At 33.9% G+C, this 6,754-nt stretch overlaps 2 long non-coding RNA genes across 2 annotated transcripts; both read right to left on the bottom strand.

Moving 5' to 3' along the window:
• Nucleotides 1-1,244: 1,244 nt before the first annotated feature.
• On the bottom strand, nucleotides 1,245-1,840 carry LOC108554030 (uncharacterized). Its single transcript, XR_001890677.1, has 3 exons — nucleotides 1,702-1,840; nucleotides 1,476-1,604; nucleotides 1,245-1,398 (listed from the first exon to the last, which is right to left on the bottom strand). It is a non-coding gene; the product is annotated as an uncharacterized LOC108554030 (long non-coding RNA).
• Nucleotides 1,841-3,196: 1,356 nt separating this feature from the next.
• On the bottom strand, nucleotides 3,197-4,655 carry LOC108554029 (uncharacterized). Its single transcript, XR_001890676.1, has 4 exons — nucleotides 4,508-4,655; nucleotides 4,221-4,347; nucleotides 3,357-4,157; nucleotides 3,197-3,258 (listed from the first exon to the last, which is right to left on the bottom strand). It is a non-coding gene; the product is annotated as an uncharacterized LOC108554029 (long non-coding RNA).
• Nucleotides 4,656-6,754: the final 2,099 nt, after the last annotated feature.

Raw genomic sequence — 6,754 nt, 5'->3', positions numbered from 1 at the left:
AACTCCTTTTTCCGTTATCGCATTTAAATCTGTATGTTATTCCACTTTGCTTCTGCTGCTGCAACACAATTAAACAATCTCTGTAATGCTTTTGTATTTAATTCTATTAGATAAATCCTCACAAAATTAGTAAAATCTAAGACTGTCATCACATACCCGTTTCTGTTCCATGTCTCTGGCTGTATAAGCTCACATAAATCAGAATGTTTTGCCTCTAACTGGCTTTTCAACCTTGCTCTTGTCCCCTCAAATGGAATCTTCGATCGCTTTGCTTCACAAAAATATCTTACGTTTTCTAATTCCTGTCTTTAGTACTCTTTTGATAAATTTTATTTCTAATACTTTCATGGACAACTCCTTCATCTTCCCTATACATAAATTTCCCAATTTTTTGTGCCACTCTAACGGCTTCTGGTTCCTCTCTACTAGTATAAAGACCATTATTATACATTCTCCCTACGAATATTTCTTCTTTGTTCTTATGAACTATTACTTCCTTTTTCCTTGAGCATTACTTCACCACCATCTCCAGTAATCAGATTTACTGACAATAAATTCTGTCTCAAGAGTAGAACACAAACAATATTCAAGTATCTGGCTCTATTCTAACTTTCGCTTTAGCTTCCATGGAAATGTTTCTTCACACTACTCCAATTTCCATTCTTATTTCTTTCTATTTTTAAAATATTCTAGTTTATTAACCATATGGCTCATTCTTCTGCAGTCCACAATCCATTATTCTGTTCCATCGTTCTCTGTTTTTTATTTTGATCTCCTTTTCTTTCCTTTATGTTTTCAAAATAACAGTATAAATGATTTTTTCCAAATAACTGGACTTCATACATGTACCACGCGGAGAGTATATTTCTTAAGCCTCATACTTTCTTCTTAATCCTAGAAATTTTACTGATTTTTATTCTAATCTGCTACAACTGTAACATTTAATTTCTTTGTTACCTTTATTGTTTTTCCAACATGCACATGCAAGATGTCTAATTGAATTGGACTTGAAACATCTCTTCTTCTGATGTTTGAAGGCTACAAATCTGCTTTTCCCCCTGTTTCCTTGGCAAGCAGTTCAGTTTTGAGATTATCCATTCCCTTTTCTTCCTTCTGCGTTAACTCCCAGGCATTTGCAAATACACGTTCTAGAAACATACATAAGACTTTAGTTATAAGCATTGTTTTTTCTATCTTACTCCCTAATGCATGTAATTTGAAAACTTACCTGTCTGGCACGCAATGTGAGTTACAATATCATGTTCAAATTTATATTTATACGTGAAAAATTCCTCTGTAATGGAATATCTTTGCTGCTCTTATCCTTCTTGTAAATATTGCTGAATTTCACTCATATTTCAATTCCTCCCCTCTGGTTGAAATTATCAGATTTTGTACCTATGCATTGTTTGTTAACCAATCCTGTTTGTACTTTTCTATATTTCTTGGTTCTTTCATTGTACATTCATACAAACCTTGAGATTACGGCATGAAGACCACTGTAAATTTTCAAATATGATATCCATCTTGATTCCTTCATCTATTGACACTTCCGATTTCCTTCTCAATTTTTGTTCTCCGCTCTCAAACACGTGGCTTACATTCTGTTGGCAGTCCATAATCAGTTGATTTATTCTTTTGCTAAGAACATGCACAACCCCCCACACACATTCCTCTTTACATGTGCCGAGTAATACTAACCAATATCCCAGTGGACGATCGAGTTCTGGATTCTGCAATCGATGACACTTGACTATTCTGTTCTATTATGATTCACACTTACACTCCTTCACATCGCACATGTATCGGTAGACGATTTGCACTATGTAACTTCACTTTTTTCCACATGTGTTATATTACTACCGAACAAATGTTCGTAGTTAGTTATCCTGCTCTTGGTAAAGTTCTCTCAATTTCTTAAACTTCTGTTCTGGTCCTTTCGTAAATATCACGAAGATGTTACTAAAGTTGTTCAATGTTCCGAAAGAATAACTGATACTGCGCATTATCGTTGTTGAATATTGATTTCGTCAGTTACAGTAATTAAAACACTGATCAATAATGGCACTACTTCACGAAATGTTTTGTTCTGACATTGAAAGTTTCACTTCAGCGCGGGTAAATATTCCACCACGTGTTACCGGCATGTTAGATTCTCGTCGACACAAAGCGCGCTGCGGTTGGACAGGCTATGCTTGTTTTCGCGGGAAGATGCTTCCTGTTTGAGATAGCCATATACTAAAGTATCGACGTAGAATATCAAACGATGTTATATTTATTAATAACAATGTTGCAAATTCAAATATCTTTCTGTTATGAAAATAATAAATTAAGAAGTACTTATTTTCCACGATAGAAAACTTATAAATTAATAAAATTAATTATTAAATTAATTATAAAAATATATTGTATAGTAATATATAATATATATGTGTTAGTTACAAAATTTGATACATCAGCAGTATGACCATTTTTATATGTGCATGTAATTCATGAATTAATTGCATAGAAGTTAGTAATTAATGGAAAACCAATAGCATCTTTGGTATGAGTTCATGTCTTCTGTGCAATAATTATTAATAATTAATTAATTTATTAAGGAAAAATTTATAAATGCATAAATTATTGTAAATATATATTTGCTTCTGACAATAGTTAGTTTACATTTCATTCAGATATTAATTATACATACTTATACATATTTATTTTATGCTTTTGACCTTTTTACTAATTCTAGTGTTAAACTGAACCATATTCTTCAGTAGTACAAAGATTATGCTGTATCATTTATTCAATTACATTGTCAATACAAATCTTAATCAATAATATTCAGTGGGTAATTCTTGCAGAGTTTACTTTCCTTGAAACAAACCTGCAAACAAAGTTGCTCTATTACTTTCAGATGTCGAAGAATATTAGTTTCTCAAAAAATGTGTAATTCATATGTGAGATCTTTCTCCTACTCACTTTCTATATACAGTTGTATTCACTCTTGTTGCAGAACCTTTATTCTGTAGATAATTTGCAAAATACACAGCTTCCATCCACAATTTCTTTTCTATTTCAATCGTACAGGAGTGCTCGTGTTTTATTCAGTAATATTCGATTAAGCCTTTCCATTCAGTTGAGGTGTATACAGTGTCGTATAATCCTGAATAATTACTTTCTGTCTGCACCAATTCTTGAATTCTCGACTGTTAAACTCCTTTTTCCGTTATCGTATTTAAATCTGTATGTTATTCCACTTTGCTTCTGCTGCTGCAACACAATTAAATAATCTCTGTAATGCTTCAGTATATGATTCCATAAAATATATCGTCACAAAATTAGTAAAATCTAAGACTGTCATTGCATACCTATTTCTGTTACATGTCTCTGGCTTTCTAGGTCCACATATATCAGAATGTATAATTTCAAGCTGCCTTTTTGCCCTTGTTCTTGGCTCTAAAAACAGTGTCTTCAATTACTTTGCATAGAAAAAGTATCCTGCATTCTCCAATTCTTGCCTTTCGTATTCATTTCATTACTTTTATTTCCAATGATTTCTTGAACAACTTTTTCATGTTTTCTATACTTAGATGGCTCAATTTTCTGCACTACTACCAGCTTCTTGTTTCTCTCTACTAGTAATACTCTAGCCTGTATTTTTCCTTTTAATTCATCTGCACCATAAAATCCATTAACACACGTCTTCCCTACCAATATTTTTTCTTCCTTCTTATAAACTATTACATTATGTTTTAAGAACATTATCTTACCACCCTTTCGAGTTATCAGATGTATTGACATTAAATTCTGTCTCAAGTTTGATACATACAGAACATTTTCAAATATACAGCTATCTAACTCAGCTCTACCGTTTGCTATAGTTTCCATGAAAATGTTTCTCTTTGCTGATTCAATTTCTGTTCTTATTGCTTCTTATTCCTTAAAATATTCTAGCTTGTTCACCATATGGCTGGTTGGTTGTTCTTGAGCCGAAAATCATTTGTTTTGTCCATTGTTCTCTGTTAAGAAGCACACTTTCTTCTTTTCTGCTTGATCCCCTTTGTTTTCCTTCATATTTTTAAAGTAACAGTCTTTTTCCAAATAATTAGACTTCTTACATGTCCCGCATGGAGAGTACACTTCTTAAGTCTTGTGTTTTCTTCCTAATCCTAGAAATTTTTCTGATTTTTATCCTAATCTTTCAAAACTGAAACCTTTAATTTCGTTGTTACCTCTATCGTTTCTCTAACATGCAGGTGCAAGATGTCTATTGGAGTTGTACTTGAAACACCTCTTCTCTTGAGCTTTGAAGATTATAAATTCATTTTGATCTGCTTTTCCCTTTGCTCCTTTGACAATCTGTTGAGATGTGAAATTATCTATTCTTTTCTCGTCTTTCTGCATTAACTTTCAGATACTTGCAAATACAAGATACTTGTGTGCCAATGTGGTTAAGATTTTAGTTATAAGCATTGTTTATTCTATTTTACATCCTAATGCATATAATTTGAAAACTTACCTATCAACCACATAATATGCAGTACTATATCATGTTCAAATTTAGATATATGCATGAAAAAATTCCTCTGCAACAGAATATCTTTACTGTTCTGAATCCTTCTCATAGATATTGCTTAATTTTTCCCATATCTCATGACTTGACATACAGGTTGGTAAAGTAAGTAATAATACCTTCCCCATGGCTGAAATTTATAGATTTTGTAATTATACATTGTTAACTAATCTTGTTTGTAATTTTCTACATTTCTTAGTTCTTTCATTATATGTCAATACGAACCTTGAGACCATAGCGTGATGACCACTCTAAATTTCCTTAAACTGTGTACCTACGTAATATCTTTATACGATTTGCACTCATGTCACTTGATTGCACACATCACTTTATACATGCACTATTTAACCTCACTGTATTCCACATGTGGTTTATTGTGATGGAACAATTGTTGGCACTTGTTGAAGATATCGCAATTTCTCAATATTTTGTTGGAGCTTTTGCTGTATCGTGCTTGGTTTCGATAGCGAAACATGTCCGGTGACGAAAGGTTAATGACATCGTGATTCGCTCGAAGCGTTTCTCGATCTTTCTATCTTGTATACGATGGAATTACAATCAAATTCGAGGGTGTAATGTAGGGTGCGCCACGGTATTCGACAGTTTCAGTGCTTTGGAAACCGGACAAGCAGTTCGATTGATCCTCTAATCTTCAGGATTCTTTCTAGTACGACTACTCATGTATGAACGTTCGCTGGTTGACGGGCATTAGATTGGATCACTGAAATCTTCGAGAAGCAAAATAAATGTAGAGAGCAGTTAAAGACTGAAGAGGTACGGCAAAGAGTTGTCTCGGAATAGAGTTTAGCGAAGGCGACGAAGAACGATAATTTTGTCATTTTTACATTTTAATTAGGTTCTGCTTCCTTGAAGTTTCAGCTAACAAGGAGAGTGCATGTCCTTCGGGTCACCGATTTAATTGAAACTTTGTTGGTTTGTAGATTTCGTCATGCAGTTCAAGAATATATATATCATTATAGCCGCCACTACTCGATAGTTTTTGAGATATTTACAAAATTTTAAAGTTTTATTAATTATTTAATTACAGATTTATTTCCGGTGGTTTTCAATTGGTGTTGTAGCCTAACGGCGATAGAAGACTCTGAGACAGAGTACGCGTAGTTTAAATGATGTAGTACTGAAGTAGTTGCACTTATTGACATATGGAGAGGTAGTAAGTAGGGAGCACTTAATCTATGTTGCATAAAAATATAGAAAAGCGCAGTAAAAACTATATTATTCTATCGCCGGGGAAAAGGGGGAGAGAGGAGCGGTTATTATGAATAGTGCTTTTATGTACATATGGTATACTTAAAAATTAATTTTAATCTTGGATATAAGTGTAAACGATGATAAAAATTATAGTTCTCCCCAGCGGGGAATCGAATTGCGGTTTCTCGCTTGGTTGACGGGGATGCTCGCCAACTAATTCCAGGTTCGACTTAGATTATAACTTATTTATATTGATTACATGGATAATAGACTACATATGGTGGCTTATACTTCTACGAGCCACCAGTACTTCTTTGTGTTATGTTTAGGATTGTCGCTTACGTCTAAGGGGATTAATTTGTACGTATATTTTAGGTGATGATCGTCCGGTGCGATGTTTGGACTGTATTCTATTTTTTTGTTAATCTCTTTCCTATTGAAGTGGTATATTAGTGGGATATTGTTTCCGTTTTGAATAAAGCCCTGTTTATCCAGGTAGGTGAACGACTCGGGTGGTGTGTAGCCTGTATGTCTGGTGGATTCAAAGAAATGCGGATTTGGATACAAGGAGTGAGCTACTAATGGATTTGTTAGATTTCTGTCAAGGTTGTACCAGTGGTTTCTAATTAGTTTAAGTATGAAGAGGTCTATTCCGGTTATTTGCGGTTCTCTATATAGATTGTGGTTGCTAATGAATTTGGTGAAGTTGAATTCGGGTGACCTATATTTGCCCAGACATGCTCACTCCAAGCATCGTCCTAAACGCCTAAATCGAAGCCTAAATTTGCACTCACCTGGTGCGTGATTGACGTTACATTTGACGCAGCGGTATTCTTGGTTGCAATTAATTGCCGCGTGATCTATTCTTTGACAGTGGCGGCATTGTATTTGGTTTCTTTTATTAATTTTTTCCCATTTCACTGCAGAAAATAGGACTATTTTGATGAGGTTGAGTTTTGTTGGATAACTAACGATTCGTTG

Source organism: Eufriesea mexicana, unplaced genomic scaffold, assembly GCF_001483705.2.
Source record: "Eufriesea mexicana isolate 0111107269 unplaced genomic scaffold, ASM148370v2 scaffold15573, whole genome shotgun sequence".
In the NCBI taxonomy this organism is placed as follows: Eukaryota; Metazoa; Arthropoda; class Insecta; order Hymenoptera; family Apidae; genus Eufriesea; species Eufriesea mexicana.
This window is presented reverse-complemented; position numbering and strand designations above follow the sequence as displayed.